Source organism: Nesoenas mayeri (genome assembly GCF_963082525.1).
Source record: "Nesoenas mayeri genome assembly, chromosome: W".
NCBI lineage: Eukaryota > Metazoa > Chordata > Aves > Columbiformes > Columbidae > Nesoenas > Nesoenas mayeri.
The window spans coordinates 1,049,499-1,073,873 of record NC_137553.1 but is presented as its reverse complement, the minus strand read 5'-3'; the positions used below and the strand labels follow the sequence as shown (position 1 = coordinate 1,073,873).

Here is a 24,375-nt window from a genome sequence, read left to right as displayed (position 1 = left end):
GGGGTCAGTACTGGGGCCAATATTATTCAATATGTTCATTAACGATTTGGACGAGGGAATTGAGTGTACTATCAGCAAGTTTGCTGATGACACTAAGCTGGGAGGAGTGGCTGACACGCCAGAAGGCTGTGCTACCATCCAGCGAGACCTGGACAGGCTGGAGAGCTGGGCGGGGAATAACCTGATGAAATTTAACAAGGGAAAGTGTAGAGTCCTGCATCTGGGCAGGAACAACCCCAGGTTCCAGTACAGGTTGGGAAATTACATATTAGAGAGCAGTGTAGGGGAAAGGGACCTGGGGGTCCTGGTGGACAACAGGATGACCATGAGCCAGCACTGTGCCCTTGTGGCCAGGAAGGCCAATGGCATCCTGGGGTGTATTACAAGGGGGGTCATTAGTAGATCGAGAGAGGTCCTCCTTCCCCTCTACTCTGCCCTGGTGAGACCCCATCTAGAATATTGTGTCCAGTTCTGGGCCCCTCAGTTCCAGAAGGACAGGGAACTGCTGGAGAGGGTCCAGTGTAGGGCAACAAAGATGATTAAGGGAGTGGAGCACCTCCCTTATGAAGAAAGGCTGAGGGAGCTGGATCTCTTTAGTTTGGAGAAGAGGAGACTGAGGGGTGATCTTATTAATGTTTACAAATATATAAAGGGTGAGTGCCACGAGGATGGAGCCAGGCTCTTCTCGGTGGCAAACAATGATAGGACAAGGGGTAATGGGATCAAGCTGGAACACAAGAGGTTCCACTTAAATTTGAGAAGAAACTTCTTCTCAGTGAGGGTGACAGAGCACTGGAACAGGCTGCCCAGGGGGGTTGTGGAGTCTCCTTTGCTGGAGACATTCAAAACCCGCCTGGACATGTTCCTGTGCGACCTCACCTGGGTGTTCCTGCTCCAGCAGGGGGATTGGACTAGATGATCTTTTGAGGACCCTTCCAATCCCAAACATACTGTGATACTGTGATAGGAAGCAATTAAGCAATCTGGACATCCATTAATCCATGAGTCCTGATGGAATACACCTACAGGTGCTGAGGGAGCTGGCTGAAGTCATTGCTAGACCACTCTCCATCATCTTTGCTAAGTCATGGGAAACTGGAGAGGTGCCCGAGGACTGGAGGAAAGCAAATGTCACTCCAGTCTTCAAAAAGGGCAAGATGTGCTTTGTGCTTTGCTCTTGTGGCAAAGACTGTGAATGGTATCCTGGACTGCATTAGGAGTGTTGCCAGCAGGTCGAGGGAGGTGATCCTTCCCCTCTACTGAGCACTGGCGAGTGTTGGAAAGTAAAATGTGGGAAAGCAAGATGTGCAGTTCCGGCCACCTGGACGATAAAGGAAGATCAATACTAACATGACCATCCGGATGGTCGAAGACATAATACTAACATAATAATATATAAAAGGCCTTGGACATTACTTTGAAGTATCTTTCTCATAATTGTAAAAAGTTATAGCCCAGACTCATGAGAATGGTATCTCGGGCCGGATAACTGCCCCCAAGTGCATGGGATGTGTGAATGTCCTTGGGCCTGGTCTGTGAATGAGTGGAAAAACAAGTGAGACAAACATCACATGAGTTTAGTGTGTTCTTAATAACAATTAGTGGAAAAACACCTTGTGTAAACATCTTAGTCCATGCTTGTATCTGTAAATCCTATAAAATGGTAAATGGTGAATAAAGAAGCTAGCCTAGGCCTAAGTCAGTTCTCTGCTAGGCCAAGCTCTGCACTCCTTCATGAACAAGACCTCTGTTTCTGCGTGAATTTCTGTCTGCATCCCAGTACGCGTCGTCTCTAATCGCCGCAGCGAGGCCACACCTAGAGTTCTGTGTCTAATTCTGGGTTCCCCAGTTCAAGATAGATATAGAGCTACTGGAGGCAGTCCAGCAAAGGACCACAAAGATGATTAAAGGACTGGAGCTTCTCTCCTATGAGGCAAGGCTGAGAGAGCTGGGACTGTTTAGACTAGAGAAGAGAAGGCTCAGGGGGGATCTCATTAATGTATATAAATACCTGAAGGAAGGGTGCAAAGAAGATGGAGATAGGCTCTTTGCGGTGGTGCCCAACAGCAACAGCTGTTCCAGGATCTAATGTCCTACTCCCACTTATGTATCTATCCTAATGAGGTATAAAAAGTAGCTCCCTACCTACCCAAAATGAGCTTCTCAGCCAGAGCTTCCTTGCAAGAGCTTCCCTGCACAAGGTGTCCAGGACAGACTGGACCCTCACTGAGAATGCCTGGCTGACTGTGGACTCCATGACACAGATCATCTTTGAAGTGAGACTTTTCTGTCATCAAGTAGTCCACTCCTGGGAGTGGTTTGGTGAGTGTCATACTGGTAACACCTCATGTAACATATTTATAGGCACGCACATGGGTAAAGGTTCACAAGTATATACTTGCTTCACTAGTTGGAATTCTGTAATAACTTCTAATATATGCATTTGCTTTACTCTTGTGATATATATATATACATATATACTTGCTTTCCATGGTCACGATCTTTACGCATCCATGGGTTGGGTAACCCTCTTAGGCCGTGACTATGTCTGCTACATCTTGGTAGAGTATGTGCTATTAGATCTTAGCAGAAGGAATGTGTCCAGTGGAATTGCAAATGCAAAAATAAACTAGTGAAGTCCCTGCTTTACAATAAATGCGTAAATGACAAGAGTCATCCTATGAATTTAATCTTTTCTACTTTGTATACAGTTAGTCTTGATAACTGCTACAAAAGCAACTATTTCTCATATTCAGTTATAGGACAAACTCTTTTTTTCACACTTCTTCATTCCAACACCTTGGAACTGATTTTAAGTTAAGTTAATTAAAAAAAAAAAAAAAAAAAAGTCATTGTAATCTTGAATACTCTCGTTAGTGTAGTTCTTAAAATAAGCCAAGAAATCAATACTTGACTTCTAAAAGCAGAAGCCTCCAAAAAACCACAAAAACCAATATAACTGATGTATGGCAAACCTCCTTTCCTGCACTGTCACATGACAATGTCAAAATTAAAAAACACCAGTGCTCAAGGAGTCACTGCTACAGGTGACAAGTACATATGGGACTGCTGCAGCGCTCCTAATACATGTGCTTGTACTCATTAAAGACAGCGAATGCATATGAATTCTTCAAGCTAGGTCATGGCATCTATTTAGCAACTTATAAACATTTTGAAAGAGTATAGAACTAACATGGCACACAAGTTAGTAAAGCTAGCAATGTGGGACAGAACGTTACAACGCCACTTTTCAATTTGCTTAGCACATGCACTTTATTTTTGTAAAATATTTTTTTTCACTGTGTTCTTGTAAAAAGCTGTAATTTCAACAAAACTTTCTTTATCCTCTCTACAAGTTCAGTGGCAACAACACCCAGTGTATGGGAACTGCGCAAGAATGGCGAGGAGGCTAATTGTAAATATGCTCAAGTGACTGCAGCTAGGGTGTAGAGAAAGCACATCCATTACACTAATTGTTTTACTGACTTTGTGTGCTTGACAAGTAGAACCTCTGTGTCAGATAACATAGGTCTGTGAGAAACTCTAAGGCACCTTATCATTATTCCCAAGATTCCTGCTTTGTTGTGAGAAAGAGCGCAAGGCTGTGCCTGCTTGAAGCCTTGAAATACAGGTGAATGCAGTAGGCCCGGTGATCTTCTACTAGGGCTGAATTCTGCAGCGCTTGCGTCTCCACCTGTGTCACCTCTGCCCAGAAGCTCAGGTGCTGCTTCAGAGATCCCCCAGTAGCAAGGTAACTAAAATAAATTTGCTCTTTGCAATTGCATTTGTGGCGTCTGGTTGCTTCTTGCAACAAGCCTGTGTTGGTTCACACGCCCAGCTTCTATATTGCATAGAAGCAAGGCAAGTAAAGCTGATGAGCAAAATGTTGCCACTTCACAAAGCAGCCAGCACTAGCACATCTGCAAGGACCCTGCAAGATATAAGGTTCACTGAGCTTAGCATGACAGTGTGATAGCTTAGCATGACAGTGTGATAACAGCTCCTTGCTCCTGCCACATTTGTAAGGTAATGAGATTGGAAAACCATGTGCATCCCTTTCCTTCCCCAGCCACACCATACAGTCATTTGGCCCCTCAGTTCAAAAAGGACAGGGAACTGCTGAAGAGAGTCCAGCGCAGGGCAACAAAGATGCTGAAGGGAGTGGAGCATCCCCTATATGAGGAAAGGCTGAGGGAGCTGGGTCTCTTTAGTTTGGAGAAGAGGAGACTGAGGGGTGACCTCATTAATGTTTATAAATATATAAAAGGTGAGTGTCACGAGGATGGAGCCAGGCCCTTCTCTTGATAGCAGTGAAAGATGTCAGGAGGACTTGAAATGGATCTTCCTATTGTGGTTCCAAAGTCCTTTTCTGCAAGAGACTTCACATACACATAATCTCCCAATTGGATGTTATGTACTGGCTCATCCGAACCACTACTCCGAGTCCCAAACACGCTTCCCAATTTTATTAAGTTGTTTACCCAATGCCACCATATAAGAAATCATAATTTCATCCCCTACTTGTGCAGACATTCCCTTCTGTACACTATAGGGTCTCCCATACAGGATTTCAAAAGGACTCAACCCTTCCTTTGCCCTTGGCCTTGTTCAGATACGCAAGAGGGCCAAAGGCAAAGATTGAGGCCAAGCCAAATTTGCCTCCTGCCCCAATTTTACAATTTGTTGTTTAATTAGATGATTTTTTTTTTTTTTTTTTTTTTTTTTTTAACCTGGCCACTGGATTGAGAACAATAAGGGGTTTGTAGTTGCCAGTCTATTCCCAAGTGCTGACTGATTTGCTGTACAACTTTTGAAATAAAATGTGGCCCTCTATTAGAGGATATAACAGCTGGAGCTCCAAACCTCTGTATTATTTCTTGTACTAATGTTTTAGTTACCTCCCGAGCTTTTGCTGTTCTGGTAGGGAGTGCTTCTGGCCAACCTGAAAAGGTATCAGTTAGTACCAACAAATATCAGCACCCCCCTTTTCTTGGGAGTTCTGAAAAATCAATTTGCCATTATTGCCCAGGTCCATTTCCTTTCCCAATTAGACCCATTTCTGGCTTAGGTATATTCTTAAGATTAGTCTGGAGGCAAAGATCGCATTGCTGCTGTGTCACCTGTCTTACAGTAGCATACACATTTCTAGCTACTATTTTTGATCAAATGTTTATATAGTGCTTCTGCTCCCCAATGTCTCTTTCTGTGCTCTTCCCTTACTAAAGGCCAAACTAAATAGGAGGTAACAATAGGTTTTCCCTGTGGGGTGTGAGCTCACCCTTCCTAATTATATGATCCCTCTAGATCTATAATAAGTTTCCAGTCTTCCTTAGTATATTCTGGCTTACCTTCTAAAGTAACCTGCCCGTCAGGGACTAGGGCACTTTCTACTTTTACCTTTTGCTTAGCTGCTAGTTTTGCCTCTCTGTCCACCAGCTCATTTCCTTTTTCCAATTCCGGGCTCACCCTCTGGTGTGTCTTGATATGCCTAATTGCCACCTTCTTAGGAATATTTCTTTTGCATGTTTGATATATTTGCCTTGAGAGTTCAAGAGTCCTTTTTTTTTCCAAATTGTTCCGTGCACATGTACGACCCCAAAAGCATACTTGGAGTCAGTATAGATGTTAACCATTTTACCTCGAGCTAGTTCCAGAGCACGAATAAGGGCAATTATTTCTGCCTTCTCTGCTGAAGTACTTTTAGGCACAGGTCCAGATTCCATCACTTCATGGCTATAGCATAACCAGCATGCTTTTCACTGTTCAGAATATTGCTGCTTTCAGGTCCAGATGGGATGCATCCGCGGGTGCTGAGGGAGCTGGCTGAGGTCATTGCTGGACCGCTCTCCATCGTCTTTGCCAAGTCTTGGGAAACGGGGGAGGTGCCCGAGGACTGGAGGAAAGCAAATGTCACTCCAGTCTTCAAAAAGGGCAAGAAGGAGGACCCAGGTAACTACAGACCAGTCAGCCTCACCTCTGTCCCTGGAAAGGTGATGAAACAACTTATCCTTGGTGCCGTCTCAAGGCATATCAAGGATAAGAGGGTCATTAGGGGCAGTCAACATGGCTTCACCAAGGGGAAGTCATGCTTAACCAACCTCATAGCCTTTTATGAAGACATAACCAGGAGGATAGATGATGGCAAAGCAGTGGATGTGTCTATCTTGATTTCAGTAAAGCATTTGATACTATCTCCCACAGCATCCTCGCAGCTCAGCTGAGGAAGTGGGCTAACTGGTTAAAAAACTTTCAATACATTTGGCTTTCCCTTACTGAGATGGCTAACCAGCCTCCTCCAATCTTTGATAATTGTAATTGTTGTAATTTGCATGATTCTATTGTTGATTGACTGATAATCATAATGTGTAACAGCAAAATGACACTTAAGGTATGATGATCCACAGTGGGCATTAAAACCCCCTGACACTGTGCCTCCTTTTAACTTTGGAGGTATGAGGTCACTGCACCAGTACTCCAAAGTAACCATTACTGTGGTCACTGGGTGGATTGTGTGGCAGTTGCACACCCCCCCCCAATGAGATCCAGACCTTTCAATAGGGCAGTTGATGGCTCTTTAGCACCTTTTGTGCCCCACTGTGCCTGTCCTCACGCACACAGTTTGGTGCCAAGGTGCTGGCAATCACGTGCCCCACCCCAGGGCACAGTGACTCCAGTCACATTCACCCCCCCCAACTGGGGCAGTAGAGGTGACCCCTGATCAATAGACAGGTTTCTCAACAAAAGGAGGTGCCCAGAGAAGCTGAGAAGCTTCTCGACCATGTTCTTAATGACCACAGCCAGAACCGACCAGACTATAAAATGGGGGCCCTGCTGAAGACCCCCTTTGAGTGGTCTCCTCAGAGCATCAGGTCTGTGAACAGAGCTCTCCCCTTAGATTGGGATGCTGTCTAAGGAGACTTCCTGGGACTAAGTGCCCTCGCTGTCACAGAGGCACCCCAAAAGTCAATTTTAGGTGGGCAACAACTTCTAAGACTTTATTCTAGCTGGAAAGGTGCAGCCAATAAACCAACTAGAATCAGGGTTTATACAATTTTATAGCACTCTGACAACATAAAATACAGGTTCAGATATCAGTTGAGGAGATAATTGGGGTACGACAGGATAAGAATAATGAGGATCCACAACATGCATGCATTCACTCACAAGAAACAAAAACAGAGTCCTCTTGTTATAAATAAAGTCGTGTTTTTGAGCCGATCAATCAACTTTATTAAAGTTGACAAATTAAAGCAAGCGGTAATCAGGCAAAACAGCGCTGGGTGACCGGGGGAAGCTCAGTTCCGCCAACGGCACACACTCAACTTTTCGTATGTGCTTATATATGTTATACACTCGTTCACGCGCTGGGACACCCTGACAAGTTAGCTCCTGGTTGGCTAGTCGACAGTGTCCACGCGCTGTCCACGCGCGTCTACCAGCTCCGGATTGGTGGAAGATGTTGCTGGGTGTCGCTGGGTGTTTCTGCCTCTGGAGTTCTGTTATCTGTTGCACCATCCGGGCGTTGGCTTAACTACTACTACAAGGTTCTACAAAACATAATCAAACTTGCACAAGCGCAGTTACTGCTTACAACAATATGCATAATATAATTGAATCCTACTCGATTTGTTCAACAATAACAATTTTGACCATCACTTATTACAATTCCCCCCTTTCCTTTTTACTCATTTATTTGTTGATCAAATCGAGTTACCGCTTCTCGGGCTAGTAAGGTCATTTCAGCTTCTTCATCAGTTCCATGTTTCTGTAGCAGCATAAGGTGCACCTGCTCTACACGGCTTTTAACTAGTCCAATAATTCGATTTAGGATACAGGGTCCGAAGGTTAGGGTAAGTAATAATATTATCAAGGGTCCAGCTACTGTGGATAGCAATGTAGTTAGCCACGGGGACTGAGTAAACCAAGACTCGTACCACCCTTTTGCAGCTTCTCTTTCCCTTTTTCTCTGTTCCAGTCTCTCCCTTAATTTTGCCATCGAGTCTCGGACTACCCCTGTGTGATCTGCATAAAAACAACACTCTTCCTTCAAGGCTGCGCATAGTCCCCCTTGCTGTAAGAAAAGGAGATCCATCCCTCTCCTGTTTTGTAACACCACTTCAGATAGTGAGGTTAGAGATCTCTAAGGCGGTTATGGAGTTTTCAGTTCTCTCTAGGTCCTCATCTATCGCAGTCTTCAAGGAATTGAATCCTTGATTTTGTTGAACAAGTGAAGCTATCCCTGTTCCTGCTCCGGCTACCCCTAACCCTAGCAACGTGGCTATAGTAATAGCCGTAATGGGTTCTCGCTTGGTACGATGGAGCCCTGTATCCCAAATATCATACATCACATCTTCTTGATGATATAATATCCTTGGAATAATGGTAACTGACATGCAATACTCTCGGGAACTGTTAAACACCTTTAAAGACACACATGGAGTAAGTCCCATCCTGGAACATATCCATTTTGTTCCATTCGGGGGAATAATATATCCTGTGGTTTCATTAAGGCTTGGTATGATATTCCCACAAAGTGACCTCTTGGAATTTGGTACTTTACTTATACAAGTCCCTATCCCAGTTACATGTTGCATAGTTATCCCTCTTTTCTGCTTTTCCCAAAGACACTGAATAGGTGCAGACTCCTTGCTTATGGTATACAGACGATTATCCCCTATAGCTTCATAAAAGGGTGGATTAACATTATAACACAACCAGCAACCAGTGGTTAGGTTGGGTTGAGTATAGTTTAGGGTTTGATAAGTAAAACCAGTAAAATCAGCCAGTGGAGGTTCATTTTGTTGAGGGTTGTTCTGCTTAACGGAGCTGCTTTATTTTAGAAGTTTTCGGAGGCACTTGCCAATCCCCACAAGGATACCCCTCTGCCTTACCCTGGGCCTATTCTGTTGCTTCAGAGTAGCCGGGTAAGTTATCTTCTCGGCAGCAGTTGTAGTCTTCAGGGGACTGCCTCCTGAATTCTCTCCTTGTTCTGCCACAACCCACTTTCCAATACTCAACCCAATAGGGCTATTTTCAAATACAAGGTTTTGGCCACTGTCCCGAATCCTCACAGGGTTTGGAACACTTCCTGTATCTTTTCTTACCAAAACGCTTCTTACACTTCCTCTTGGTTATTTCCCAAATGTCTGGACTTACAGTCCAGAGGGTACCTGAATAGTTTTACTACACTCTATATCCCTAACTATAAGTTCTTCCTCTAATTGTGCAACCGTTTTGTACCAATCTCTTCTACAGTATTCGTACCTAGGATCCGTGCTACGTTCTCGTCCAGTGATTATTAATATCCTAACGGTATCTAAGGTTTCTCCCCAACACTCATTACACCATCGTTCAACATAAGGAAACTTTTTCCACTGCTGTATCCCGCACCCGTTACACACGCGACATACCCACGGATTGCATTGCTTACATACAGGACATGCGATGTGCGACTTCTGTAATTCCTTACAATTGTCCATAAAAAGCCTGGTATCCAGGGCTATGCGTCACGTGCCTGTTTCCTCTTGAAGGTCAGCTTCAACTCATCCGGTTTCCCGGCGACTTCCCAGTCTGTGTGCAGGATAGGACCCTTTACTCGACTAGCGTGTGTCCAACCTCTTTCCGCGGTGCGGACTGCGGTATCTGTGGTGAGTAAAACAAGGAAAGGTCCCTCCCAGAGAGGGGTTAACGATGATTCCTTCCATGTTTTTATGAGTACTTGATCTCCTGGTTTAATACTATGTATTGCTATATCTAAAGGTGGTCTTTGAACCACCAGGCCTCACTTTAACAGTTCTTGCCTCCTTTTCATGAGCTCTATAAGGTATTCTTGTAACATCTTTTCTTCCACTTTAGGGTGTTCTATTGGTTTCTCCAAATCATAGGGCGCTCCATATAACATTTCAAAGGAGGAAAGTCCTGTATCAGCCCTCGGTTGTGTCCTTATGTTCAAGAGGGCTAAGGGGAGGCACTTCACCCAGCTCATTTTGGTCTCTATCATTAATTTGGTTAGGTGCTTTTTAATTTCTCCGTTCATCCTTTCAACTTTCCCTGAACTCTGGGGGTGCCAAGGAGTGTGATACTCCCATTTGGTTCCCAGAGCTTCTAACGTTTCTCTAATTATTTTGGAAGTAAAATGGGGCCCTCTGTCCGAATCGATAACTGACATGATCCCATATCTAGGTATGATATGCTCTAATAATATTTTTACTACCGTCCTTGCAGTGGCCCGAGCTACTGGAAAGGCTTCAACAAAGTGAGTTAGGTGATCTACCCAAATTAGGAGATACTTATATCTGCCTACCTTCGGTAACTCCGTAAAGTCTACCTGAATCCTTTCGAATGGCTTCTTGGCTAGTTGCCTCCCCCCAGGGACTCTTTCCCTAAGGCGCTGTTTATTTATCTTTTGACATGTTAAACATTCTCCAACGATTCTTTTTGCTAGATCATACACTCCCAGGGCCATATATTTATTAGCGAATTGATCTACCAGAGCCTGTACTCCCCAATGGGTTTGCCTATGAAACTCTCTCAAAACTCGCCAAGCTACTCCTTTCGGGAGCATTTCCCTCTCGTCAGGTAGCCACCACTTTCCTTCTCGTTCAACTACTCCCATTTGCTCCAATTTTCCTTTTTCCTGATTTGTAAATCTCATAGCATACTTAGTTTGTACAGGATCTTGTTCGACTGCTTTTATTACCAGTAACGCAGCTTTCTTAGCTTCCTCGTCTGCTAAATTGTTCCCTCTTATTTGCGTGGAGGTTCCCTTTCGATGGCCCTTTACATAAACTACCGCAATTTGTTTGGGCCCTCTTAATGCCTCCAAAGTTTGCTTTATTAAGGTCTCATGTATTAATCCTTTACCTTGAGAATTCATTAGGCCCCTCTCTTCCCAAATTTTTCCGAACGTGTGAACTACCCCAAATGCATATTTAGAATCCATAAATATTGTTCCTCTCTTATCTTTTAACAACTGTAATGCCCTCAATACTGCGAATAGTTTGCAGACTTGTACCGACCAACTTATGTTAAGGGGACCTGATTCTTTAATTGTCCAACTGTTCCCGTCTATTATAGCGTATCCTGACTTCCTTTTCCCGTCCACTACCCGAGATGATCCATCTACAAACAATTTTTCTCCACATAACAACTCCTCTTCCTCTAAATCCTCCCTTATCTTGGTTTGATATTCTGTTACCCTGATACAATCATGGGAAGGAGATTCGCTCGGTTCCCCGTACAAAAATTGGGCTGGATTCTGCAAATTAGTGGTTTCAAGCTCTAACTTGGGAGAGTGCAATAGGATTCCTTCATATTTCAGTAACCTGGCGATCCATTTGTCAGCTTTCTGCTGTAATACCCCTCGTATATTATGAGGGGGTGTATACCTTTAATTCTCCTCCCATAGTTATTTTCCCAGCTTCTTCGACTAGGAGGGCAGTAGCAACTATGGCCTGTAAACAGGTAGGCCAACCACGACTGACTGGATCTAATAACTTGGAATAATACCCCACGGGTTTCTTTTTACCTGCCCATTCTTGCGTTAGGACCCCAAAGGCCGTTCCACCCTCCGTGTTAACAAATAGATAGAAAGGCCTCCGGGTATCCACCAGACTCAGTACTGGGGCATTTACTAAATCAGTTTTTAAGTTTTCTAATTGCTCGTCATCCTCTGTACTCCATTTCATCAGACCTTCCCCCACTAGCTTCTGATATAAGAACTTAACCTTGTTGCTGTAATTTTCAATCCACTGTCTACAGTAGCTGAAAAGACCTGAAAGTTGTCGCACTTGCCTTTTATTCTTGGGAGGCTGGAGGGACAAAATAGCGTTTACTCGCTCTGGATCTAGTCTCTTAGTCCCTTTACTCAGCCAGTGCCCTAGATATTTTACTTCTTCCTCAGTAAATTGCAGTTTAGATTTTGATACCTTTAAACCCTTTAGGCTCAAGAAATTTAATAACTTAATGCTGGTGCTTCGCACACTATCTTGGCTTTTTCCAGCTATTAATAGGTCATCTACATATTGTACCAAAACTACTCCAGGTTCCAGTTCGAAATCTTCCAGGACTTGTTCCAGGGCCTGTCCAAAGAGGTTTGGTGATTCAGTAAACCCCTGTGGAAGAACCGTCCATCTAAGTTGTTGTTTCCGATGGGTATCAGGGTTCTCCCACTCAAAGGCAAAATAGTCACGACACTCTTCCCTCAAAGGACAGGCCCAGAAGGCATCCTTTAGGTCAATTACACTATACCAGGACAATTCTGGGGACAACTGGCTCATTAGGTTGTAAGGGTTGGCCACTACTGGAAATCTAGTTACCGTCCTTTTATTTACTTCACGGAGGTCTTGCACTAAACGATAGGACCCATCTGATTTCTTCACGGGTAATATGGGGGTATTATGGGGCGACATGCATGGTTCTAGCAGTCCCTGTTGTAATAATCGATCAATTACAGGTTGCAGCCCGCGTCTCCCATCCTGTGATATAGGGTATTGTTTAACACGTATCGGTACTTCCGGATCCGTTATTGTCACTGTAATCGGTGGAATATCTAATTTTCCAACCGACTCGGGAGTGTACCATACTTCAGGATTGATCTTAGCTTCGTCTTCGGTTGTTAAAGCGTACAGTTTTACTTTCAATTCTCGATCTTTTACCTCCAAACTAATTCCCAATTCGACGATTAAATCCCTTCCTAATAGGTTATATTCGGCTTCAGATACTAATAAAAAGGACCCTACCCCTATTCGGGATGGGGATTCTATTTCTACTCCTTTAATTACGGGTACAAAAAAGGGTTCTCCTTTTGCTCCTATTACTTGTATTTTCTCCGAGGAGGGGGTGCATCCCCGGGGCACAGTTTGGACAGTAGATCTTTCTGCCCCCGAATCCACCAGGAATTCTATTTCCTGACGCTGGGGACCTAACTTCCATTTTATCAAGGGCTCTGTTGTTTTAGAAGTCCCCAGCAGATAGAGCCCCTGACACCCCTACTCCGCGTGATACATCTTTTCATCCTGTATACGTTTCCTACAATTCCTACGCATATGCCCCTTCCTCTGGCAGTAAAAACATTCTATTTCTCTCAAATCCTTCGGTCCGACTTGGCTTCCCTGAGGTGGCCCATTCCCACCTATGCGTGGTGGCCCTCCCTTCTGTGGAGCCGTTCTCTGTCCTTCTCGAACTGCCGCTACCAGAATTTTAGCTTGTCTCCTCTGGGTCTCTTCCTCCCTTCTCACATAAACCTTCTGCGCTTCCCTTAGCAACTCGTCCAACCCTTTCTCTTGCCAATCTTCCAACTTTTCTAACTTCTTTCTAATATCCGGCCATGACTTCGCCACAAACTGAGTTTTTAAAAGAACTTGCCCGACCGGTGTCGTAGGGTCTATCCCGGAGTAAAGCTGCAAGCTCTTTCTTAATCTTTCTAACCATTCTGTGGGAGTCTCATCTTTCTTTTGTTGTTCATTAAAGGCTTTATTTATGTTCTGCCCTCGAGGGACCGATTCCTTAATCCCTTGTACGATTATAGTGCGGAGATCTCCCATATGGCCCCTGTGTTCCGGGTTTTGATTATCCCAATTAGGGCGCTGCTGGGGCCACTTAATGTCAGCGCCCGGCCCTTGTTGGTGTTGTTGGTCCCAGACTCTCATCCCAGCCCTCCGAATCATCTCCCGCTCTTCCGCGGTAAATAGTATCCCTAAAATAGCTTGCAGTTCATCCCAGGTATATAGGTTAGGTCCTAGAAACTGGTCTATCCTTTCCGAAACTCCTAAGGGATCCTCTAACAAACTCCCCATTTCCTTCTTAAATTCTCTTACATCCCCCGAGTTTAGAGGCACTGACACAAATCCCACCCCGGGTTGTGGACCTCCCATCGCTATTTCTCGTAATGGATATAGCCCTGTTTCTGATGATGCTTGTTGTCCTGTTCCTGATGTTGTTTGCTGTCTAGCTTGACTCCTCGTGAGTCTTTGGGTCCCTCTAACTGACCCCGAAGAATCGGAATCCTCCTCAGGAGCCGAAGGCATAGGGGGAGAGGGGGGTCTTGGATTTGCTACTGGCGGGGGATCATAGGGAGGGGGAGGGGGTGGAGGTTCCTCAGGGACCCTCTTTTTGCGGCCAGATTTCTTTTCACCTAAGGCGAAAATCCCAGCGCGAGTAGCAGAAGGTAGCCAACAACGCGCATACTCGCTCTCCTCAGGATTAAAGGGCTCCTTATCATTTACATAAAGATTTAGGGCCTGACAAATCCAATTCTCACACGACCCAAAAATTGGCCAAAATAAATGATCTGGTCTAATCTGCTGATTTCCCCAGACATGCATGCAATAATAAACCATCTTCTCCTTACTTTTGTTTCGCGTGCAAGACGCACCTTCCCCATTCTTGAGCATAAGGCCCAATGGGGAATCTCGGGGAATATCTGGTAACCTCTCCTTGGGTCCCTTCCCCATGGGATCAGAAGGCTTGCTCTTCTTCTGTCCCATCTTCTGGAGTGCCTTCTTTCACACACACACACACACCCCCCTCGTTCGTGGCTCACGCCCTCGCGGGCAATGAGAACCGCACTACTAGAGAGTCCCGCCCTGCCTTACGGCAGGGTCCACACTCGCTTTGCTTCCTCCCCAAAAGGGGGGGGCATCTCGTTCAAGCACACTCCAGGAAACCCACCCCAACCGAATGGAATCGCTTTCTATACTTACCGTCCCTGGGGTCTTCGTCCGGTTCTTCATGCACAAAGTTTTACGGGGTTCAATTCTTTTGCCTAATTACCTAAATTTAGGGTTCGGAGGTTAAGGTTTCAGGGCGATCCTTCGTCCACTCCAGGGCCATCTGAAAACGGGACGGGGCGCCTCCCTGAAGTTTAGGAGTCCCTCCCAGAAATCCTTAATCCGAGTCACGGCACCAAAATTTGTTATAAATAAAGTCGTGTTTTTGAGCCAATCGATCATCTTTATTAAAGTTGACAAATTAAAGCAAGCGGTAATCAGGCAAAACAGCGCTGGGTGACCGGGGGAAGCTCAGTTCCGCCAACGGCACACACTCAACTTTCCGTATGTGCTTATATATGTTATACACTCGTTCACGCGCTGGGACACCCTGACGAGTTAGCTCCTGGTTGGCTAGTCAACAGTGTCCACGGGCTGTCCACGCGCGTCTACCAGCTCCGGATTGGTGGAAGATGTTGCTGGGTGTCGCTGGGTGCTTCTGCCTCTGGAGTTCTGTTATCTGTTGCACCATCCGGGCGCTCTGTTATCTGTTGCACCATCCAGGCGTTGGCTTAACTACTACTACAAGGTTCTACAAAACATAATCAAACTTGCACAAGTGCAGTTACTGCTTACAACAATATGCATAATATAATTGAATCCTACGCGATTTGTTCAACAATAACAATTTTGACCATCACTTATTACACTCTCACTCCAGGGTACCCACAAGAAACAATCACTCGCCTGGTTAGGCAAGGACTCACAATTACTTGGGTTAGGCAAGGATATATCTAGTAAATAACCACTCACCCAAACGAGGAGGCGAGGTGCTCTCAATCCCGGGAAGTCTCCTTAGACAGCGTCCCAGTCTAAGGGGAGGGCTCCAGTTCACAGACCCGCTGCTCCAAGAAGACCACTTAAAGGGGGTCTTTGGCAGGGACCCTGTTTTATAGCCTGGTCAGATCTGTCTGTGAGCATTACAACATAGTCCAGGAGCTTTGCAGCTACTCTGGGCACCTCCTTTGTTAAGGACCCTGTCAATTGACTGAGGGTCCCACCCCTCCTGCCCTCCAAACTGGGTGGAGGTGAAGTCACCCTGCCTGGGGGAAGATGTGGCTGTCAGCACCTTGGTATCACCCTGGGTGTGTACATGGGGACAGGAACAGTGTGGCACAAAAGGTGCTAAAGAGCCATCAACTGCCCCATTGAAGGCTCCAGATCTCAGGGGAATGTGCAACTGCTACACTTGCCTTTTCTTTGGTGAGTGATTTTCCTTCTGGATATATCCTTGAGTGAGCCCTCACCCACCCTAAGCAAGTGATTATTTTCTGCTGGGTACCCATGAGTGAAAGAGGCCTCTTGTTCTGGTTTTTTTTTTTTTTTTTTTTGGTGAGCAAATGCGTGTTGTGGATCCTCATTATTCTTCTGTAGTCGTACAATAATAATATTTTCCTCAACTGGTATTCAAACCTGTGTTTTATAATGGTGTTGGCATGCTAAATAATTTGAATAAATCCTGTTTCTAGTTGGTTTCTCGGCTAAACTGTTCTGGCTAGAATAAAGTCTGTTTGGAGCTTGTTGCCTGCCTAAATTGACTTTTGGGGTGCCTCCGTGACAATACTTAAAAAAGCCTTTCTTGTTGTCTGACACAACACTGGCCAGTTTCCACTCCAGTTGAGCTTTGGCCTTTCCTGTCTTCTCCCTGCAAGTGTGAACCATGGCTCTGTAATCTTCATGCAAAGCCTGACCTCGCTTCCAGAGCTTTTGCCCTGTTCGGTGTGCCTACCTTAGGTAGATCACCTGGTCTTGCAAAACTGTTAATAAAATATGCTTTGCTGAGAGATCTTGCCTGAACCTATTATATTGGCAAGATAATAATTTCTTACAAGTTCACATCCACAGGCCTTGCTCTAATAGTTGTCTGGAAGCTGTAGTTGTACCTCTTTATAAACTCTGAGAACACATCAAGTTAGTGAAATTGTTGTGTGCTGCAATATCTCTCTTTTCTCGGTTTTGAGCATCCTGTTAAAACGCTGTATGATGGAGGCTTTTACTTCACTATTAGTAACAAAATGGCAAATATTATGCTGCTTTAACAGCTTGTTTAAACACTGGTTTAAAAAGTCTTTTCCCAGGTGGATCTGTAATTTCTGAGGCTTGTGCTCCATGCAAAAATTGCTTTAAAAAGCCCGGGCCAATTCAGGGCCCCTTTTTTCCTTTTAGACCAATGGCCCAGGCATGTTTGGATAATTTATCTATCATCGTTCAGATGTACTTTACACCATCATTGTGTTTGGAAAACTGTCTCATATCCACCAAGCCTGCCTGCCATTGTGTATCCACCTCTGCCACAATCACCTTGTAAGCATCCTGGCTTGCAAACTGGGTTGCCACTTGGCTTCTGTTCAGATCAGCAATTCACCTTTTAGCAGCTTCGAAAAGGGGATTTGTACAACCCCCCACCCCCAAGCTTCCTATCTCCCCAGGAGCATAGTAAATATCTTTTAAGAGAAGCGGCAGCATAGAAATGTCTACATTTTGCTACTTCATTCATGTATAAAATCAAACACTGTGTCGCGGAGGAGTAATTTAGGGTTCTGCTTACTGCAGAACAATGTTTAGGTTTCTCAAAGAGAAGCGCGACTTAAAATAGTTCGGTGGCAGGTTCACTCTATTATTTACTGCATGGGGGAAATATGTCAAGCCAAATGTTGCTTACCTCTCCAGGTGCCTGTACCCATTCACAAAGCAAACTATCAGGCGTCTTCCCTCCCTGATAACCGTTCGCTTGGGGGTCTGTGTCTTGGAGCTCTGGAGGCAGACTTTCAGGCAAGGCCTGCATCCATCGCAGTGCAAACTTTCAGGATTTTTCTCTCCCTGATAACCGCTCGCTCCAGAGTCTGTATTTTAGAGCTCCGAAGGCAGACATTCAGGCGAGGCCTGTACCCGTTCGTGAAAGCAAACTTTCAGGCGTTCCCTCCCTGATAGTCGTTTGCTCTGGTCTGATAACCATGTGCAGAGCAGACTTTCAGGAAACAAAATTCTCAGAAAAAAAAAAAAGGAGTAGAATAGTACGAGGGCTGGCTCAAGTTGGGTACCTGTGCAGAGGTTCCACCCGAGCATAGAAAACCATAGACTTTTATATCTCTACAGACCATTCATACCATGATTCAGTCCAATAGCAATATTTCACTTTGGGGTCTTCTTGCTTCTCATTGGATCCTTTTCAGTGATATCATATGTGCTTTTGCTTTGTTCAGCTGTAGATGTTGTTTATAGTCCATAACCTTGTAGGTGCTGTTTTGTCTGAATAAATCCTTTTCTTCTCATCGAAGTGCAAAACAGGCCTTATCTTGCAAGTGTTCAGTGTAGTTCATAGTTGCTTTTGGTAAATATGAGCAGAACTTTACAGCTTAAGATTTCAGCAACTCCAGCTTACTAAGTAACAGGAAGCAGAGAGTATATTAAAAATCGCACAACTTTATACTTCTAGATGATTCATTATATTCAGTATGCATTTACTTCAGCTAAATGATTGATATGAAACTTAAACTGGGCTCATCCACTGACCTGTGAGTAATAAAACCATTGCCATACAGACAGCTTATTTAGCCGAGAGAGTTCAAAGTAGGCTCACTCAGGCTGTCAGATTTATGGAATAAAGTGGTTGACTCGTAGTCAAATTTCATTCAGTGGGAAAGGTATGCACGAGACTCTCTGTGCCCACAAGCTACCGGTGTTCAGTGCGTCATTCTGCTTCCTTGTGGGTTTCCCAAAAGGAGTTCTTGGTCTGGCTACGGCTCAGGCCTTTACCTCCTCTGGACCCTGGACCAAACTGCTCCTGGTTTGGCTGGGGGGGGGGGGTGGGGGGGTGGTGTGTCGAGTGCATCCGCCACACACTGGACAGTGAATTTAACTCAAATGCAGATAAACTTTACTAACGGAATATGAGGGGACTTGGTTGCGATTTAGACTTCTCCAGTCTTTTTCCTTTTTTTTTTCCTTTGAACACCATGGTCACTTTGTATGGGAATTGTGCAAGAATGGTGAGGAGGCTAATTGTAAATACACTGAAGCAACTGCAGCTGGGGTGTAGAAAAAAGCACATACATCACACTAATTGTTTTACTGACCTTGTATGCTTGACAAGTAGAACCTCTGTGTTAGATAACATAGGCCTGTGAGAAACTCTAAGGCACCTTATCATTGCGCCTGAGATTCCTGCTTTGTTGTGAGAAAGAGCGCAAGGCTGCGCCTGCTTGGAGCCTTGAAATACAGGCGAGCTCAGCAGGCCCAGTAATCTTCTACCAGGGCCGAACTGCTGCAGCACCTGCGTCCCTGCTTGTGTCACCTCTGCCTGGGAGCTTAGGTGCTACTTCAGAGATCCCCCAAATTGCTCTTTGCAATTGAATTCATGGCCTCTGTTTGCTTCTTGTGATGTGCCTGCATTGGTTCATGCACACTTGTATGTCTGTTCCCCTTTCTTTGGTCACTGCAGACCCAGACAGGTACACAGACAAGTCACAACATGCTCCTGATTTCTCCCCTCACTCAGAGCTTTTTGAAACAATCTATAAGGTCATCAGCCCAAGGACAAGGAAACATTTAGCACCAGCCTGCACCCCAGAATGGTCCTACAGGATCTGTAAGATCCCTCAGAACCACTGGCAAAGGGAGCTCCCCCACCACCACCTGCCCCCTCTGTGTGACACTGATCTTGAAATCCAGTTTGCTGTTCACAGGCCCATTGGCCAGTTTTTCTGGTTCACGTGGTCTCTTTTGGGAGTTTTTTCCTTATTGTCCTCACACACATGTTCTTCTGAAGCTGGCATTTTGTTCTGGTTTTCCATTTTTGTAGACAGTGTTGCTTGTGTCTTGCAGCACCGTGCAAAGCCTTAAGTCTGCTCCAGTATTATGGCATGGTCATCCTGCTGGGCTGGGCCTTGATGCAGGAAACTCTCAGTCCAGCTGACAGGATTGGTCTCTTCTTTGCATGTGACAGGATTTGCACTGGGGGCCCCTTTTCTGGGCCTCCTTGGAGGGGTCCATAGTCCTCTAATATGTTCCATCTTGTCTGTGCATCTCCAACCTTTTGGCACCTCTCTGCCCTCTGGAAGTTCCCCTGTCCACCCCAGACATGTCAGGGTTGGCTTGTTCTGCAGCCTGGTAAAGTGAGAGAACTGACCCAGACTTCTACTTTTGTCTAATTACTTTCTATTCACATTTAAACTTTAATCATTCAATTAGCTCTTACTGAAGAATGTTTTTGCCATTTTATACCTATGTTTTCATGGCTATAAGAAATTAATTTCTACAGCTTCATAAATGTTTTTTATATATATATATATATATATATATATATATATATAAATATATAATGTATGTACACACATATAAAGCAGTATATATGTATATACTATATATAAATAAATAAAATATATACTTATACATATTTGTACACTTCATTAATCTTGCCTTCTGTGGGAACAGTTGCTAAATGCAAGCCCATTATTTTCATATATTGCCGATCATTTACCTCCAGAGTAATTTCTCCTTTTCCAAATCTGATTACTGCATCCATTTGTTCCAAAAAATTTCTCCCCAAAAAGGTTTTGGGGAATTGGGCATATATAGAAATTTATCAATACCTACTTGTTTAGCCAATTTGTACTTCAAAGGTTCACAAAAATATGCCCTTTCACTTTAGCCAGTGACTCCCTTTACCTACTATGTTACTTATTGGCAATCTACCAAAAATTCCACTTCTTTCTGTTCATTCCAGGTTCCCGTCAGTCTTTTTCAAAACTTGCTACTGTCCGTTTCTCTCTCTGCCTACTTCCTCTGTACCTTCCCCGACATTCATTTTCCCAGTATACATTGATCTCTCTCTCTAAAGGCTTTCAAAGCCTTCCAACCTCTTTAGTTCCCTACTTTCCTATCCTTTCCCTTATCCTTTTAACAATCTTCCTTTTCCCTGTTACTGAATACTCTCCAAGCTTCATCTAACAACATTTCCAAATTACTACTTTCTGTTGCTCTCAGTTTCTATAACTTCTCTAGGGGAGCTTGCACCATTTCGGGTGTCAGGCTACCCTGAGAGGCATACAGCTTGCCCTCCCCCCCCCCTCCGCTTGAAGCAGCGGTTTTTCTATTTTTTTCCTTCTTTCTCTCCTTGCTGCAGTTTAGACACAGGCAAGGCCACACGGACGGAGGAGGTTGAGTTTATCTTGCAGCTTGGCACAGACCTGAAATTTATGTTACAGCACAGGCCTGGGATATTTCACTTTTTTGGTTTTCCATTTAATTCCAGTCATAATAAACTTTATATGCAATTCCAATTAGCTCAGCAATAGTTACATTCCTCAGTCCCATTTACCTTTTGCAGATGTCAGAAAAACAGCATATTAAACATAAGTCCATTATTTCTATTTTCCTAGATCCAATTCAGTTCATATTCTAGCCACTTACAAACCACTTTTAAATACAATCTCCCAAGCTCACATCCATCATAACATTTAGTTTGTTCTTTTTCCATATCTCTGACTAGCACATAAATTCCATACGGATCAGAGTTTAACAACTTAAATCCTTTCCTGGTCTCAAAATTATTAAATAACAATAAGAACAAATTAACTTACAGTACTGTACTTCATCCTGTTTTCCCAAGTTCTGCAGAACAACATTAATTGCCACTAATTGCTATAACCCCACATTCAAACCACAAGTGAATACAATATTGTTTCAAACTTTCTTTTATCAGGTTTCCCCACTAAGTTACTCCAATGTGTAAGGATTCATCCTAAGAAGAGCAAGATGGTATTTTAGTATTTTAACGGAACCGGTTCCCATTTTGTTATTATGTTCCTGATTTTGGTGGGCGAAAACCATATTTCTTTGCATATACTCTCTTACATCGCACACACTGTAATTTAACTCATGCCACGTGACTTAAATCAAGGTGTTTTAAGCTCATCTTCTGCTTTATACAGATCACAGGCTAAAGCGTACCACCATAAACAGTAATTACTGTAATTAGCACACACTCACGCAGCTCACACACACGGCTGGTTGGTTTTACGACTTACGATTTACTTTACGATTTAGAATGGAATGCATGGAATGCCCGGGCACTTATAAAAGATAACACGCAGTTACAGATCAACTATTATTCCTATTTCACTGACTATTACCTTTTCCAGCAGCTGCAAAAAGAGAGATTTCTGCATTACCTTTCACCTAGCTAAAATCATCATTAGCAAAGGTCCATCCTGGCTCCCAAACTCGAGACGCAGAAATCTCGGGGTTGCTCAACCTACTCCCAAGATCGCCAGCGGCCGACTCTCAGGACAGCAGCCCTCACTTCCCAGGTACCTTTACCACTGCGGAAACTCTGGCCACGCATGGGGCGTCCCTCCACGTCTTACTGGCTCCCCGCCAAATGCAATTAAATGCAATTTTATTACAACATACCTTATCCGCTGCTTTTGCCGGAGGTCTTTTGTCTGCTCCCACAAATGACCAGCTGGGAGCGCAGGTTTTCCGACAAAACTTCGGGGCGTGCCAAAGCCGTCCGTTCCCAGCTGCTCATGTAGCCAAGCAGAACTTCCTCCTGGCTGGCTCGCCAAAATGAGGTGCTGAAATGACCTTACAACCCTTGAGATTGTAAAGAAGGTATGTATTTACACGGCGCCGGACACACGGGGAATCATTTCACCTAATACGTGTGTAAATTTCCAGTAGCTATCAGCTTGGTTAAATGCAGTAAAGTGTTCCATATTCATGAAAGTTTTAGGAACGCCTATACATATTCATAACCTGTCCCCGAGAAGGCGGTTCTTATTACAATGAGTTCAGGAGACCATTTCCATACCCTCCACCTCTGGCTCCTCCTGGTTTGCAGCTGCAACCCGGGTCCTCTTCTCTGTACACGGTCACCTTTGGTCCAGTGTGATGAGTTGGTTGGGACTCAGACTGCTGATTTGGTTAAAACTGGCAAATCTCCTGTCCTGTGCCCAAGTTTCTGTTCTCTAGTTCACCCAAGGATGTACCCAAGGATTATTATCTTTGCAAGGCGTCAGCGAACTCCTGTTTCTCGTACAATAAGTTACACAAAACTAAGCAAGGCTGGACAATAGTGATGTGGGTTAAAGGGTTAGCTCTCTGTTAGCTCTTTAAGTCTTTAAGTGTTAGTTCTTTAAGTGTTAATTGGTTAGTTGTTAATTCCCTGTATCACGCCTAGACACGTTCCTGTGTAGCCTCATCTAGGTGTTCCTGCTCCGGCAGGGGGATTGGACTAGATGATCTTTTGAGGTCACTTCCAATCCCTAGCATTCTGTGATTCTGTGATTTTGAACACTTGGTAAATTTTTATCTCCTTGTTTCTTGTTTTCCCTACTCCACCAGGCTATCTTAAATAAAAACCTAGAAGAAATCCATAATGATCAGGAATCACAAACTTGCACTGAAAAATTATAGACCCATGACAATGTGCTCTATTCAGTTACAAGAAAAGAAAATGGCTAGAACACGTTAATCTTAATATGACAAAAGGAGAGAAAGTTGTTCTCTGTATAGCTAGAACTACAAATGCTAAGAGTACAGAGGCAAAATAGGAGTGACAGAATATGACAACCATTTCTAATATCATCTGCCAACAATTATTCTGTTGTAGAAATAAAAAGTTTCAAAAACCCCCAGGAAATCTAGCTAGAAATCTGAAAGAAAACGTATAAAGGCAACAGCTAAACACTTAGCATCCATAACTAGGGATAGATTTGTCAAAAGAACTCAGCTTTGTCTTTCCAGCAGTGCTGGGTGCAGATATTTTGAAAAAGAAGACAAAATTGAACTAAGACACTCACCTGGTGTTCACTGTTTAGATTCTCTGCATTCATTAAATCTAATACAAAGAGAGAATTTGGAAATGAGATTTGAAATCAGAAGCCATGATGCACTTCTGCCTCACTATGTAAGGAACATTAAACTTCATGCACAGCAGGCTCTTAGAAAAAGTTAGACTTTAAGAAGCATTTCATCAATGGATCTCAACTCTGGTATGCACACCACCAGTGAACTACAAGCTACTTCAATGACACCATAATGATGTTCATAGAGCTGTTCATACAGCACAAAGAGAGTGTACGGGAATATCTGGACAAGCCCTGTGATACATGGGACACAAACAAAACCCCAAGTTAAGGACGAGACAAAAACCAGAAATGGAATGTGGTAAAGGTCATTGGCACCCCCACAAAGGCAGGTGGGGGACCCCAAATAGTACCCTGCCTTGGGTCCTTCCAGGCCCATCCCAGGAGCCATGAGCCTATCAAAAGCACATCTCCACAAGCACAGAAGAGCACAGGGGCACAATGGCAGGCAAGAACCCAAATGAAGGACTCAGAGGAAGGGACACACTGTTGTCGCGGGGATGTAATTTAGGGTTCTGCTTGCTGCAGAACAATGTCTAGATTTCTTAAAGAGAAGTGCGACTTAAAAGAGTTCGGTGGTAGGTTCACTCTATTATTTACTGCATGGGGGAAATATGCCAAGCCAAATGCTGCTGACCTTCTCTCCAGGTGCCTGTACCCATTCGCGAAGCAAACTTTCCAGGCGTCTTCCCTCCCTGATAACCATTCGCTCTATGGGTCTGTGTCTTGGAGCTCCG

The 24,375-nt window shown here is 44.2% G+C and overlaps 1 long non-coding RNA gene across 5 annotated transcripts; it reads right to left on the bottom strand.

Annotated features, from left to right (window-relative positions):
* Nucleotides 1–7,186: 7,186 nt before the first annotated feature.
* On the bottom strand, nt 7,187–22,390 carry LOC308051435. 5 transcript variants are annotated; one of them, XR_013923490.1, is made up of 5 exons: nt 22,182–22,390; nt 17,431–19,874; nt 15,522–16,413; nt 14,703–15,300; nt 7,187–9,670 (listed from the first exon to the last, which is right to left on the bottom strand). It is a non-coding gene; the product is annotated as an uncharacterized lncRNA (long non-coding RNA). The 5 variants fall into 5 exon arrangements; XR_013923491.1 differs by having other exon boundaries at nt 15,522–15,653; XR_013923493.1 differs by having other exon boundaries at nt 15,522–15,653; nt 17,431–18,149; nt 22,182–22,227.
* Nucleotides 22,391–24,375: the final 1,985 nt, after the last annotated feature.